Here is a 16,403-nt window from a genome sequence, read left to right on the forward strand (position 1 = left end):
AAAATAGAGCCCACCAACATAAAAACATTATTAATATAAATATAGTAGTAAATCAAGACATAAATCTATAATATTGTTGTACACAGATCCACAATTGAGACGATAAAATCAAATCTAATGTTAAAATATATCACTCATATCAGTAATAAAGGATATTTAACTCTAATCGCCTCAGCCTTGTAAGCAAAAATTGCAAGACAGTTTACTACATTTGGATCTGTTTGCTGTACAAGCCAGATTAATTCCTCTCTATTTGAGAAATGTATCAATTTCTGCAAGTATGGTAATAAATAGGTTCCCGTGATGTCATTGTATAAAGAACATTCTGATACATAGTGAATATTATCTTCTAAGACTCCTAGACAGACTGGGCAACATCTTTTAGCCCTTGGAATGGAAAATGTACATCCATCCAGGGCAGCTGTGGGCATCTGTTTGGTCCTGATTCTAGTCAAAGAGGATTGCCATTTATATTGAGATCCTTCTGTAAATACCTTTCTTTCCCCCCCAACCTAATTTTCAAAGAGTATATAAAGAGGCAGTGCAAGGAGCCCTAGCCACTGCAAAATCATTCTGCCTGGCAATATCTCATATCCTCTGGAAAACCTGAACCTTTTCTATGGGGGAGAAAGATTTTTCATTATCTTTGAGATAGTATCCTGTCCCAGAAAGTGCAAAAGTGCAGGAAAGAAAAACTAACCAGGGTGATTGGAGAGGAGGTGGCTTCCACAAGTTAAAACTGAAAGTCCGTTTAAAAAAACCAAGACAAACAAACAGTAAACAGAAGCCATATATCCTCTCTCTCAGTTATGAGTTTTAGCCATAGGCCATCCTATACTGCACTGTACATTGTGAGGTGTGTAGCCCAAGGGTAGCTGGATACAAAGCTTATTTTGCTTTATTTAATTTGGTTGCTTTTGTTATATTGACTTATTGGGGGGAAAAAAGCTCAACCTGTGCTTGAACAGATGTTCAACATACTATATATATAAAATTGAATTTTGATTTGGGCACATGATTTTCCTGGACTATTGGAAAAGGGAAAATATAGTGCCCATCTTTAAAAAAGGGAAGAAGGAGGATCTGAGGAACTACAGACAGGTCAGCTTACCTTAGTCACTGGAAAAATTATGGAACAAGTCCTCAAGGAATCCATTTATAAGCACTTGGGGCATCTATACACATGCTCTAGGGTCAGGGGTTGAGGTATTTTTTTTAATTAGAGCAGCTCTCAGCATCTCATGTTCAGCATCCCACATCTCAAAATGGTGGCAGGGGTACTTTCAGTAAAGCTCATATAATGCACCCCTGCCATCATTTTGAAACATGGGATGCTGAATATGCAAGATGCTGCAGCACGCTGGGGCAATGTGATTAGAACACTCCAGCAGACTCACTTAATCTGAGCAGATTAATCGAGTCTGCTCTGATGCACGTTGTAATCGGAACACGTTGGAGCATGTGTATACGCACCCCTGGGGGAGAAGAAAATGATTAGGGACAGTCAGCATGGAATCACCTTGTGCAAGTCATGCCTGACCAACCTGATTGCCTTCTATGATGAGCTGAATGGCTCTGTAGATGTAAAGGGAGCAATGGACATGATATACCTTGACTTTAGCAAGGCTTTTGATATGGTCTCCCACACCATTCTTGCAGGCAAGCTAAGCAAATATGGTTTGGACTGTAAGGTGGATAGAAAATTGGCTGGATCATCTGGCTCAGGGGGTAGTAGTCAATGACTACAGTAGTAGTCAATGACTACATGTCTTGTTGGTAGGTACTATCAAGTGGAGTGACCCAGGGTTTGGACTTGAAGCAGGTTTTGTTCCATATTTTCATAAATGGCCTGGAAGATATGATGGTGCACCCACAGCAAGCTTGGAGATGACACCAAGCTGGGGCGAGTGGTAGATACACTGGAGAGTAGGGCTAGGATTCAGAGACCTCAACAAATTGGAAGATTGGACCAAACGAAATCTCATGAGTTAAGTACAAAGTCCTGCTCTTAGGACAGAACAGTCCCATGGGGACTGACTGGATATGCAGCAGCTCTTCAGAAAAGGACATGGGGGTGACAATAAGCTGAATATGAGCCAATAGCATGCCCTTTTTGTGAAGAAGGTGAACGGCATACTGGGCTGCATTAGTAGGAGTGTTACCAGCAGACTGAGGAAAGTGACAAGTGACTTTTCCCCCTCTATTCAGCACTATGAGGCCACGTCTAAAGTGTCCAGTTTTGTGCCCCCCACTACAGAAAGGATGTGGACAAACTGGAAACACTAAAGCAGAGAGAAATGAAAATGGTTAGGGGGTTGGGGCACATGGCTTCTGAGGAGAGGCTGAGAGAACTGGGCTGATTTAGCCTAGAGAAGAGAAAACTGAGAAGGGATTTAATAGCAGCCTTCAACTACCTGAGGGAGGGTTTGAAAGAGGATAGAGCTGGCCTGTTCTCAGTGGTGGCAGATGACAGAACAAGGCACAACAGGCTCAAGTTGCAGCAAGGGAAGTTTAGGTTAGATATTAGGAAAATTTTTTTATGAGAAGGGTAGTAAAGCACTGGAACAGGTTACCTAGAGAGGTGGTGGACTCTCTATCCATGGAGGCTTTTAAGACCTAGCTAGACAAAGCCTTGACTGGGGTGATCTAGTTGAGAATGGTCCTGCTTTGAGCAGGGATTGGACTAGAACTAGATGGCCTCCTGAGGTCCCTTCCAACCCTAATTTTCTATGAATCTGTGAATTTTTTTATTTTTTTTTTAGAAAATTCAGTCAGCATTCAAAGCAGAGAAAAAGGTAATACAATCTAGCACCGTAACTAGACTGAGTTCATTAGAGTGTAAAATGGTACGTTAAGCAGTTAAGGGTACTATGTGAGAAAACAAAAATTGAATAGATTACCCTGTACTTTTCAGTTTGTAATGGATTTCAGTTGTATTCCTATTGTGGGTTTTTGGTTTTTTTTTTTTCTCTTTCAGTTGTTCAGGAGAAGTGTGCATGTTTTAGGGTATTTGGAAACTTGGCAGTGGTTGGGAGGGGAAGATGTTTGCTACTTTACCTTTGTGATGTTGTTTTCCACCCTCCATTTATCTTTCAATACCTAAAGTTATAATTTCTGTCCTTTTGCCTGTCAGAGAATGGTGTTCTATTGAAATCATTTCCCAGAGATCACAATTTATTATATACAAGCCTTGGAAAGATGCAGGAACAGAGAGGGAAAATACAACTTGTTTCAAGAGTTTACTTAAGAAGGAATTGATGCTAACCCCCTCAGATAATTTCAATAGTAACTATATTACTATTGGATACTAGCTTTAAAAAAATGTAATTGCCAGATCACTCTCTAAATGTGTTCCAAAGTAAAAAAAAAATGAGTTTTTCATTGAGGATCTAGTTAATACCAAGGTTGCAATTGGCCCAGTCAAATCATTATTAGATTGAAAACTGTGCTTGCCTTCTTAAGTGTTCTCTCATAAAAATGAATCTTCCCAAAAATCAATCCTGTTTTGTGTTTCAATAAAGAAATACTTTTAAAAATTTAATTATCTTACAGTACTTTAAAATGATCTCTACAATGAAACTACAACAAATAAAAAAAGAAAGAATAAAATTTGCTAGATAAAAAGGCAGATCATTGATTAGTCAACCTTGCTCATAGTGGCTCGCATCTAAGGGGACAAATGGGCTAGTGTTAAACTTATTACACAACTCATCATTTTTAATTATACACTTCCAGCTGTGTGAATAGTGATTTCTACTGCATCCTTCAGTTGCTGCAAGATATATGAGAACAGCAGTTAAGAACATTATTAATCTGGCCATGAAACAAACAAGTTCAAGCACCACCTACTTTGTTACAAAACAAAAACAAAACAAGGCGTAGGAATCAGTAGAGTGATGTAGTATACTGAATGTACCAAATTAGTATCTGTCGGTGAGAGAATGAATAAGTAATGCCATATATAAAGGTTGATTTCTATGGTTAACCTTTGAAATGCAGCTCATAGTTGTGACTGGAATTATTGCCATCTGATAATCTTTTTCAATTTGTTGGTGGGTTATGCTATAAAATAGTTGGTGGCTTTTGTCTACAAAGGAAATGAGTTAATGTTGTGGGCTCTCACTTTTTATTTTTAGCTAAGTTTATATAGAAATTTAACTGAATAAATTTAACTTTACCAGTAACAATGTATGCCTGCATGCCCACACATGCATATGTGGATATTCAAATATAAAAAGCTAAGTAAAAATGGAATTAAGGCTGTTCATGTCCATTTCCAAATGGCACAAACACTAAAAATACAGAAACTCCTTCATCTTTTCTCCAATTCAGAAAAATATTAAATAAGGTGGGCAATGCTGTTGGAAAAAGGAGCTCCAAATTACATGCAATTATTACATGCTTTTGTTAATAGAATATCTGGATTTAATGAAAATATGATATGCTTCTATTGAGCCAGAAAAGGAACTTGGTCTTCTACTCCACAGTGAACCTGCCTCATCCTGGGCAACTTGCACTGAATCATGGCAGAGATTTTACTGGTGCACCCATCATGTTCAGCAACACTTGTGTTGCTGATAAAATATTGAGTTAAGCATAATAGCTAATGGTTTGTGGCTGTTTTTCTGGGTACGTGCAGGTGAATAAAAGTGCATGTCTGTTTGAGTATTGAGGCCCATGGAGAGAGAGAGAGAAATTGCAGTGGTGCCATCTCTCATTTGATATGTTATCCAGTGCTTTTAAATACTGGCAATGACTCAGTTTGACTACATTCTTTGGCAGTTTTGCTCTGGTAAATGTTTTTTGCCCCTGAAAGAAACTTTTGCATGTACATGTTCATCTGACTCTGCTAGTCATTGTCCTTCAATCAGTATGCATCTAGCTGGGGTCATCTAGACCCAGCACTCTTTCCTGCCTATGCAGGGGGTCAGACTCGATCTATTGAGGTCCCTTTCGACCCTAACATCTATGAATCTATAGCAGAGGGCCTCATGCAAGGCAGAAGACATGCATAAAGTCCTATAGGAAATCTGTCCAAAGTTAAACATATCTTTGTGCTATCTCCCAGCACCATAGAATGTACCCATAAAAGACAGCAAAGGCAATGGAGGAAAGGTCATCAGGGTTTGGTTTTGATTTTTACCAGAAAACTGTAAAACTTGTAAGGGCTCCATATTAAAATAATAGGAAACATGCAGGGATACAGAAAAGAACAATCCCATGGTGTACACACAGTATGCACACTGTATACAGGTAACTACTATGAGATTAAGGTTATAACAGGGGGATCGGGAATCTAATGATGGTAGAAAGATAATTACTGGTAGAAAGATCAAGCCAATTGTGATGTCTGAGAAGCTCTAGGTATGCACATAGTTTTACAGTACCAGGATCCTATGCACTAGTAAGATTCTTCCAAGAAAGGGGAGGCACTTTTTATGCTACTATTATCTCTGTCTCACAGAGGTGGTGAGTGGATGTTCAGGTGCATTGCATGACTGCTCACTTTTCCTAGTTGGCCAGAAATACAGTTACACTGGGCATGTCTACACAAGATGCTTAACTGTGCAGTTGCTTGGTTTAATGCACAGTGAGCATGCACCTCTACACATGTGCACGCTTACTGCACAGTAAAAATTGCTGATCGCAGTTAGTTACCATACAGTTATGCATGTATAGATGCAACCCGGGATCAAGTTTGCTTCCTTGCTGCTACAGGCCCAGCCTAGGGCTAGCCCCAGGACTTCAGGCTGAGAGCCTCTCCTGCCCCAGGGCTGGGCTGCCTCTATGGCAGCCTCTGCCTCAGGCCTTTAAAAGCCTACAGGCACTCAGAGGCCTGAAACACACCAACGGGGAACCTGAGGCCACTCCAGGAGCCTGTGCTCCCCTGGGCAGGCTGCAAGCCAGCTGCCCTAGCCTACCTGCACCCAATGCTGCTATCTCCCTGTACTGCCACATGGCTGCCAGACCCACACCATCCAAGCTTCATCCAGGCCTGCCAGTCCCCAGGCCTAGCTGCAGGCAGTTTCTGGCTGCTGTGCCCAGCTCCACCTGCCCGCAGCCCTGAGATTGTAGGTGCTGTGGGGCATGGCCTCTGCTGTGCAACTGCCAGTATTGTGCTGGATCCCTGCACTGGGCAATCCAGACAGCTCTCCAGGCCTGGCAGCACAGGGACAGCCACACAGGGGCCCAGACTGCTGGTGCTGGACCCACAATGGCATCCACCTCATCTGCAGCCATGCCCACACCTGTACCCTCCACTCAGGGCCTCAACTGGTCACAGGAGGAGATTGTGATCTTGTGCCACTATGGGGTGAGGTGGAAGTGCAGTGCCAATTCAAGTGGGGTGGGTACTCCAATGCCCACATCTGAGGGGTTGTCAGCCTGGATGCAGGAGCGTGGGCACAACTGGTCAGTGTGGCAGTATCACATAAAGGTGAAGGCCTTGCAGGCACAGTGGATTTCTATCATTGACCACAATTGTTGGTCAATGAATGCCTGTAAGAGCATGCTCTTTATGCAGCAACTGACAGACGTACTCATGCCCTTGGACCCAGGCCACAGCCATAATGTCTATAGCAGCATGGGTGGTCTGCCCAAGCCCCCGCAGTGGCCTGGCACCCAACTGGTCACTGGGGAGGGCCCCATGGGCATCCAGCAGCCCATCCCACTGAGCTCCCTGGCTGCACCCTCCATGAGCAGCTCAGGGAGCCCAAGGCAGTGCCTGCCGGATCAGCTCTCCAGCCCCTGCCCCAGTCCCCACCATGTCATGGCTGGCTGCACCTCTGCTGGCCAGCAGTGCCAGCTCCCCCAGAGGGGTGGGGGCTGACTGGGCACCCATCTGCCACACTCCACCATCCAAGGACACTGCCCAGAGCTGCACCCCATCAATGACAACCGTGACTGCGTGGAGCCACCAGCCATGCCAGCCCTGGCCACATGGTAAGCCCCACACTGGGGGGAGGGCTTTCCACCAGGCCCACCAGCACTCCCCTGGCCCCAGGTTCCCTCCCCCACATGCAGGGGGGCAGAAGACAGTGCCATAGGTGAGTGTTCCATGCCCCCACACCTCGGGTCTGTCCCACACCAAGGAATGCATCAATGCTGGCAGCAATGTCCTCCTTGGCTGCAGGGGACAGGGACATGTAGTGCAGCCACAGGTAGCCCTTCAAGCCATGGCAGAGGTTGCCAGGCTTTTCCCCTGCATTATTGTAGCTTCAGGGTTCTGTATGAGATGCTACGGTGTGCCCAGGGGACCATAGCCTTAGTACCAGCGGGGTGCAGGGAGCTCAGTGGAATGGGCTGCTGGATGCTTGTGGGGCCCTCCCCCAGCACTCAGCACCCTGCCATCCCCAGAGGAGTGAGCAGGGATGGGGGCACAGCTAGCAGTCCCCTGGGCTTACCTGCCAGGCTGACTTACCATGGTCCCTGGCTGCCTGGTCCTATGTGAGGCCAGGCAGCACACGGCCTCTGGTAAAGAGCATGTTATCTCTGAAATGTTGCAAACTCTCACAAGCAACTTCTTTCTTATGGCTCTGCAGGTCCTGGAGCTGCATGCAGGGATGAGGTGATCCTTGGCAGCCATGATGCAGCATCATGGTCACCACCACGCACAGCCAGGGCCCTGTGGATGCACTGGCTTCTCCAGATGAGGACCCTGGATAGGAACCTCCTCCTGAACCACATGGTCACAGCATTGGAGGACCAGCTGGAGGATGCTTGGGCTTTGTGGGCAGAGGACATGGCCTGCCAGGACAGCTGGTGGGTAGAAGATGTTGTCCACAAGGTGTAGGACTGGGAGTTCTGGGCTCTGCTTCTGGCTCGAGCATGAGCAGGTGGAGGTCCTGCAGGAATAAAATTCCATACTGGGCCCAGGCACTGCAGGCCATGGATGATTACTGATGGATACTGGACATTATTCTGACCCTGGCCATTGTGTTCGTGCCACCCGCTGCCTGGCCCGAACCCTAGTGCCACCTGGCCCCTGGTAGCCAGCCACCACCCAGCAGCAGGCCCCTGCCTGGGCCTGGGAGGAGTTCCTGCACTGCCTCCATTAGCCAGTATCCCCATGTCTGGTACCTGTCCTGGATTTGGTGCCACCCACCCCCTCCTGTTTGGGCCCAGCCCTGCCACTCACCCTGGCTCTACACAGAAGCAAAGCCAGAGCTGCCTGTAGTGGGTTCAAAACCGCATGCCAGCCCTGATGGCCCTGGACACTGTGCGCCAGAGGGGAAGCTGCCCATGCTTGGAGACCACTAATTGCTATTGCCCCTGGGCAAGCCCCCCTCCTATTGTGCTCACTATAATCTGTGAACCTGCAGGGGATTGGCCAGAGGCTAAGGTGCTGGCTACCTGTCCCCAGGCTCTTCCCCTAATCACCTCCTCTCCATAGCTCCCAATCCTGGGGTAGCATACAAAGGACCAAAGTTTTCACTGGGAAGAAGGTGTTTTATTGTTGGTGGGTGAGTTGGGTGCTGGAAGCGCTCTGTTTGTTGGGGAAGAAGGGGGGTTCTGTCTGATGTGAAGGAAATAAAAACTTTCTTGTGAGAAGTGTCTGCAGTGAGTGTGGTGCTAGGGGTAAGCAGAGGGGGGCGGGGTCCCTAGGTGGCAGGGAAGATGGGCTAAAGTGGGAAGTGTTGGAGGAAGTGGTTGGCCAGTGCCTTCCATACCTGATGCCCTGGTCCCTGCTGGTGGGTGCAGGGCTCTCCTGGGAACTCAGTGTGGGGGTGAGCTGCTGCTGCCACAGGTGGTGCTCCAGCTTCCAGGTGTCCTCCAGCTGCCAGGTGTCCTCCGTGCACCATGCCTCCTCCACGCAGGCCTCACAGAAGAGCTCTCCCCAGGCCTCGCAGATGTTATGCAGCTCACAGGCTGTGATGATGACCCAGGGAGATTGTCCTTGGTGATCTTGAGGAGGATGGTAAGGATGTACCAGCAACCCTTGAGGCGACCAAAGATGAATTCCACCAGGGTGCTGTTCCAGCCCAAGAAATGGTTAAAGTGGGTCTGGTGGGGGTCCAGGTGGCCAGTGTAGGGCTGCATGAGCCAGGCAGGACTGGGTAGGTGGGGTACCCAAAGAAGACGGTGAGACCCCAGCATAAAATGCCCACTCTCCACCAGGCCTGGCAAGTCGGAGTTCCAGAAGATGTGGGCATTGTGGGCGCTGCCCACTCAGCCGGCGCTCATGTATGTGAAGGCCCTATGGTGGTCCATGACAGTCTGAAGCAGCATGGAGCAAAAGCCCCTCCGGCTATAGTAGGGTTGGTCTCCATGGGGTGAGCAGCTGATGGGGATGTGGGTCCCACTGAGGCCTCTGATGCACTGGGGGAGTCCCAGGACATGAACCGCACAGGAAGTCATGTATGCAGAGCATGGTGTCCTCCAGCATGTCTTGGAGGGTACTGCACACCTCCAGGATGGCCTCCTAAGCAGTAGCCTTGCCCACACCAAATAGGTGGCTGATGTACCACAGGGTGGCAGGCATAGCCAGCTTCTGCAGGGTGTGGACCAGGTGGATGTCTGCAGGGAAGGGTGGCTGCATACCACTGTTCTGCTGCTCCAAGTGGGGTCAGAGCTGCACCAGGAGATCCCAGAAGATGGCCCAGGTCATGCAGAAGGCCTCTATATATGTGATCTGCTGGTTGAAGTGACCTGCTAGTTGAAGTGACCAGCGCACTCAGCTCCTACCGGCCCACCATGCAGGCCTATGGCCATCTTGCCCTCCTGGTTCCCCCAAGGGCAGCTACCCACTACCTGGGGCCTCTAGCCACTGTTCATTGTCCCAGGTGTGCTGGAAGACGTGCCACCACCAGCCTTGGCTGGCCTGGCAGGCCCAGATGCAGCAGGGCTGGAGGCCCAGGAGAGCTTCAGTGGCCCCAGCAGTGGCATCCTGGAGCCCATTGGTGGAGGAGCCTGCTGGAGTCTGACCAGGTTGATGGGGTGGAGAAAGCAGGTGTGTGGTGGTGGCCCTTGCATGGTGGCCTGGCAGGCAGTCACTGCCCTTAGGGGAGCCAAAAGGGGCAAGACGGCCATCGGCCAGGTCATGCTCAGCACAGTGGGCCAGTAGGAGCTGAGTGTGCTGGTCACTTCCAGGTGCAGGGGCTGGAGCAGCCATAGCATGGGGAAGCACAGGTCAGGAGGAGAGCACTGCCACATGCTGTCCCTGTGCTGGGCACCCTGCTGGCCAGAGAGAGTGAGCGGGGCTGCCTTTTGAAGAGGATTGCCAGCTGCTGGTAGTTGCAGCTGGAGCTTGCAGCTTCCCCCAGTGGTGGCAGGGCTCTATTGCATGGCCCTGGGTAGCAGGAGCAGATTGGCAGCAAATCTACTCCCACTTCCCTGCACATGTAGATGCTTGCCTGGCACTGTTTACTCGTAAGTAATTTACTCACAAGTAAACTGGTGCTGCTGCATGAAATGCATGTGTAGGCATGCTCAATGTATTTGAATTTAGTTTAGATCAGGCATTAAAACTACAAAAGAAAGATTAGTTTAATTTATATATGTATCTATATGTGTGCTTGCTATCCAGGTGCTTTTGCTTTGGTGTCCCTGGATCATTTCCCTGAAGAAAGTCTCTTGCTAAAGGCTTCATCTCTGAAGGAATTATTTTACTGCTATGTAATATAAAAATATTCCATCTGGGTGCTGAGGAACCTACAAACATGTCCTTGTAGCATTCCATGGTATCCTCTCTGGCTAGAAAGTCTTCATCATTAATCTTGAGTGTCTAACTACTACAAAACTGAATTAGAAAGACAACCCATGAAGCAGTGATGTATTAACCTCTCAGTCTGAATGACAAAGACTGAGGACAAGAGCAAACAATTACCATCATCCAGAGGTAAAACCTCAAAAGGGGAGAGCATTCAAGCTGAGGGATATTTTTAGCAATCTTGCATGTTTGGTTTATTTTACGTGTTGGAATGTTTTGTTATAATGCACAAATTGTTGTCTACCTACTTGGGGCATATGCAAAGTTCATTAGATACAATGAATCTTTTGCAAGATTTGACCTCGGTATTCAGGAATCCCAGCAGAGGCAAAGTTTTTACTTCCCTTGGATAGGAAGAGCAAGGGAGAAACCTTTTCGGCTAAAGGAAACAGAATGGGCCAGATTCTGGCTTTTTTGCAACAATCATTTTTTGTAAGCTTACTTCTCTATTATCTGGTATTTATGACAGAATTTTCCAACATTACTACTCTAAAAATATGCAACTCTTACACTATTACGGGATCAGGAAGAAAACCCTTATCTCTAAGAACTACATATAAATAAGGGTTACTTGATGACAGTAGGTAGGCCAAGGTGGTGTTTTAAAGACTAACTGGTTCAAACAGGCATGAGTTTTAGTAAGCACCAGTCTGCATTGTCGGGTGCTATTAATGGACTGACAGAGAAAGGCTTTCATATAGAAGGGAAAAGGACAGAGGAAGGGATGCTTCTAAGAGAGGAAATAGGTGGATTGACTAGATCAATTGAGATACAAGATAGTTAACACCTAGAAAGACGACACCTAGAGGAACACCAGAATTAACAGCCAGTCCAGGTAATGGGATAAGAATCTATCATTTCTGTTGAGATTATGGTTAATATAATCCAGTCTGTGGATAATTTTCAGTTGTGCAATTTCTGATTCAAGTTGTTTTTTAACGTTTTTGTTTTAAAGGACAGTTACTCTGAGATATTGGGGGTTATGTTTCATATGTTTGGTAATCTATGGATGTTGGTGCCCAGAGATATGACATCCACAGTAGCTGATTTGGTGTTTGTTGGAAGTTTGCCAATGGTGTCTAGGCAGACAAGGTTCTTTGGGTGAATCTGATATCTTTTATTAGACCAACTAAATAGTTGGAGAACAATTTTTAAGAAAGCTTTTGTGCTCAAAAACCCTTGTTCAGGCTAAGGAAGTTTCGGCAGTTGGTGTGCGCTCTTCCTGGACGGAACGCAAGGTAAAAAAGCCAGAGACTGAGCTGGTCTGCATACAAGACAGGAAGTCAGTGAAAATGTAGATTGAGGAGTCAATGGATGAGAGACAGGCTGGGTGGGGGGGAAAGAAGGGGGTGAATAGTGGAGAAGTACCTGGGAAGTCAGCTGTCAGGCAGCTTATAATGTGTCATAAATCCAATGTCTATATTTAGTCCATGATTTTTTAGTATCCAGGAGGCTGATGAAGTGGAGTTCATAGGCTCATCTCTGAGAAGTGTTTTGTAAGTTTCCTTTGAGGATCAGGACTCAGAAATTGGGGAGAGAGTGGTTTTCTTGTAAGAAATGTGCCCCCACAGGTAATTGTGTATTCCTGTCTTTGATAGATTTCCAGTGTGCGTTCATTCTGGTGCACAGTTGTTGTTTGGTCTCTTCTATGTATTTTCCATCAGGGCATTTGGTGTGGTGCACTAGATGAGATATATTACATTTCTGCAGGTGCAGCTGTAAGGTCCAGGAATGCTGATGGCTCTCTTGTGGGGTGTAGTGATTGTGGGGGTGGTGGAGATGCGTTGGCATGTTTTGCATTTCATGTCATAGCATGGTCTGGATCCATTCAGTGTGTTCTGGGTCTGAGGAAGTTTCCTTCTGGTGATGGGGTTGGCGAGGTTTGGTGCTTGTTTAAAAGCTAGGATGGGTGGCTCTGGGAAGATCTCTTTAAGAATAGGGTCTCTTTCTAGCATGAGTTGCAATTGTTTGAGGATTTGCCATATGGTTTCGAGGGAGGGGTGATATGTCATAACCAGTGGTGTGACATATCACCCCTATGTTGTCTAATTTCTTGAAAAAAAACTGTGGTGTTCTTAAAATAGCTGGCAGCTCTGGTGGCAAATGGGAATTGTATATGACAGTACAGAACACTGACTGTGGCTCTAAAAGTCAGACAGCAAATACTCTTGTGTTACCATCACCTTCTGATCTTTAGGACTTCAGCTATGACAAGCTGGGCATGTTGAATCAGAAGAACTTGGGATGAAATAAGTAGCAGTGGCATGTGGTCTTTGCCTTTGGTTATCTTGTCCAAAATACTGCCAGAATCCACCATTTTTTTTTATATCTTGAAGTGTATAGTGAGAGTAAACTCCATCTTTGTTTTGGTGTGGTAAAAAGTAATTGCCTTGTATTCTATTTACTGTGGTCCCCTGGCAGCCATGAGTTCAGATTGGTTTTTCTCGCTTTCTCAGTACCCCACTCTTCATTATCTACACATCATATACTCTGTACCAATAGGAAAATCTTTAAGGGTGGCCAAATAATAATTCATTCAACTATGAATGATTTTATAGGTATGCAGATTGCATCATAGACCAAGGTCTTGTTTTACAAACAAGTGGGAAAGCAACAGCAAACTTGTAATCTCTGGATAACTAAAGGGGAGATGCCAACAGCCTCTGAATATCAGAAAGAGAAAGAAACCAAGGGAAATGGAAAATTGCTCTTGGGAGGGCTATATTTACTGGGAATTCAGGCAATTGGTGTTATTTCCTCATATAATTTTAAAGCAATTGTGGCCACTGAAGGCTTTCTAAATTTGATGCATATATGGCAAATTCTGCAAGATGAAGCCCAGTCTGCTGTAAAATACTGGCTCTCAATTACTGCTGAAATAAGAAGCACGATTGTCCTTGAACTAGATATAGCATCTAGACCAATATATTTTGGCATTGTAACAGAGGCTGGCAGGGTGGCACTTGGGGGGTGTGCTAGTCCCTTTGAATGCATAGTATTTACAGATTCACTAGCTGTTACGAACTCCATTCAGCAAACAGCTGAACCTTCATGGGCTTCTTTTTAATTGGCAGCTCAAGCATAATGCAGGAAACAAATGTTATATTTAGAGCTATGAAGAATTCTGTATTATGAAAAATAAGAATGTACGACGCAACACAAATGAACACTGTATATGCCATATTTCTCTAGACCTGGGTATTATCCTGTTTCATACAGGAAACCTTATTACATATTTAGAGCTGTAAATTATATGCAACCTTAAAAAGCATGTATAAACCTCTAGAAAAAGTGAACTTTTAATTGCTCTTCAGTAATAATGAACAAAGTATGAGGAAGTATAGGTTGGATGAATGGACTGTAAGATGGATAGAAAGTTGGCTGGGTTGTCAGTGTCAACAAGTAGTAATCAACGGCTCAATGTCTAGTTGGCAGCCAGTATCAAGTCGAGTGCCCCAGGAGTCAGGGCTGGGGCCGGTTCTGTTCAATATCTTCATTGATGATAATGATCTGGAAGATGGGATGGAGTATACCCTCAGCAAGTTGCAGATGATACCAAGATACGGGGTGTAATAGATACACTGGAGGTTAGGGCTAGGATGCAGTGACCTAGACAAATTGGAGGATTGGGCCAAAAGAAATCTCATGAGGTTCAACAAGGAAAAATGTCAAGTCCTACACTGAGGACAGAAGAATCACATGCACCACTACAGCCTGGGGGCTGACAGGGTAAGCAGCAGCTTTGTAGAAAAGGACCTGGCAGTAAGCTGGATATGAGTCAGCAGTGTGCCCTCGTTGCCAAGAAGGTTAACAGCATACTAGGCTGCATTACTAGGAGCATTGCCAGCAGATCAAGGGAAGTAATTATTCCCCTCTATTCTGCACTGCAAAGGCTACATCTGGAGTACTATGTCCAGTATTCGAGGCTATATCTGGAGTACTATGTCCACTGCGGAGGCCACATCTGGAGTACTATGTCCCCCTACTATAGAAAGGATGTGGACAAGTTGGAGAGAGTCCAGTGGAGGACAATGAAAATGTGGCATGTGGTTGGAACTTTAAATAATTAAGTTGAATCTAGTATAGAATATTTCAACATGAATTTAATGATTTGATCTCTGTCTTCTAGAAAGTAGCTGCATGACTCCATTTTTTAATGTTCCTGGCTGACAAAAGTGAATTAACTTTGTATGCCCTGAGCGTGAGAGAGGTAAAGGTGAAGGAGTGAGTGAAAGGTGAATGGGAGTTTTCACATGAGTACAAGGAGAAAGGATGTAATTGTTTATGTAAGCAACAAGGCACCAGATGTGTACCAAACGGCTGAAGAATCCCTTTGAGCCCAGGGGCACAAAGGAGATAATGGAAGAAGGAATGCTGCCATGTGGGCAACAAGAACACTTCAAGGCCAAGACCCATTTTTACGACTAGGGTGACCTCATGTTGAGATAAGAAGATGGTTGTGAAACAACTGTTAAAACACAGACTAAACATGGAAAAACCTCACAATACTGAACAAAGACTGGCAAACACTATAAAAGGGAAACCCAAATGATGCCAAGGAGGTGAACTTTCTGTCTTCCTTTCCAGAGCACAGACGCATCTGTTTTCAGCCCACTCCAGCTGCTATCTTCCACCAACATCATCAGCATAATCATCTCATCTACTCAATGAGCACAGGGTTGGCCACCCTGTGCTAACATTGAGCAACTATTACTGGAAACTGTAACTGGTGTCTTTGTATGCATGGAATGGTTGTTCTGTGTGTGTGTGTGTGTGTGTGTGTGTGTGTGTGTGTGTGTGATGATGTGTATGATAATCAGTGTGTGTTTGTATGGATGGTGTGTCAGAACCTCTATGTCTACTTCTTGTAATCAATAAACACGGCTTTTTGCCTTATCCCCCTTTATAAAGTCTCGCTTGTGATTTGAGCAATTGGCAATTTGTGTAACAAAAATATTGAGGGGGCTGGGGCACATGACTTGTAAGGAAAGGCTGACGGAACTGGGCTTATTTAGTCTAGAGAAGAGAAGACTGAGAAGGGATTTAATAGCAGCCTTCAACTACCTAAAGGGGGGTTTGAAAGAGGATAGAGCTAGACTGTTCTCACTGGTGACAGATGACAGAACAAGAAGCAATGGTCTCAGGTTGCAGCAAGAGAAGTTTAAGTTGGATATCAGGAAAAACTTTCTCAGTAGGAGGGTTGTGAAGCACTGGAACAAGAGAGGTTGCGGAATCTCCATTCCTGGAGGTTTTTAAGGCCCTGCTTGACAGAGCCTTGGATGAAATGATCTACTTGGGCATAGTCCTGCTTTAAGCAGGAGGCTGGACCTGATTGTTGCCCCTAGAATTCCTTTTAGCAGAGACCTGCAAGGATTGACACAACCCCTCATCCAATTTGGGATCAAGTGAACTTTTAATAGTAACCCCTAAGCTTCTTGCAAGTATTCTTCCTTGCAAAACGACTTGGCAAGCAGTTCCTTCAGGTGTCACAGCAGTGACCTTCGGTGGTACCAGCTTCAGATCTTCTGCTGGGTGTGTGGGATGTTAGTTTCTGGATTCCTCGTTGTTCAAACAAGAAGTCCAAGGCTGCTCCTGTCTCCCCAGGCTGGCAACACTGAACACACATGTTCCTTTGTTTGTCCATCACTTCGGTAACTTTTCTCATCCCAAATTGTCCAATCCTCTGGCTCTGTGC

The 16,403-nt window shown here is 45.7% G+C and overlaps 1 long non-coding RNA gene across 1 annotated transcript in view; it reads left to right on the forward strand.

The window, feature by feature from the left end:
- LOC132249906 (uncharacterized) overlaps nt 1-8,519 on the forward strand; it is a 73,293-nt gene extending 64,774 nt beyond the window's left edge. Inside the window, exon 3 of the long non-coding RNA XR_009461383.1 lies at nt 7,542-8,519. This is a non-coding gene — a long non-coding RNA (uncharacterized LOC132249906). The remainder of the gene's footprint in view (nt 1-7,541) is intronic.
- Nucleotides 8,520-16,403: the final 7,884 nt, after the last annotated feature.

This window comes from Alligator mississippiensis, chromosome 4 (genome assembly GCF_030867095.1).
Source record: "Alligator mississippiensis isolate rAllMis1 chromosome 4, rAllMis1, whole genome shotgun sequence".
In the NCBI taxonomy this organism is placed as follows: domain Eukaryota; kingdom Metazoa; phylum Chordata; order Crocodylia; family Alligatoridae; genus Alligator; species Alligator mississippiensis.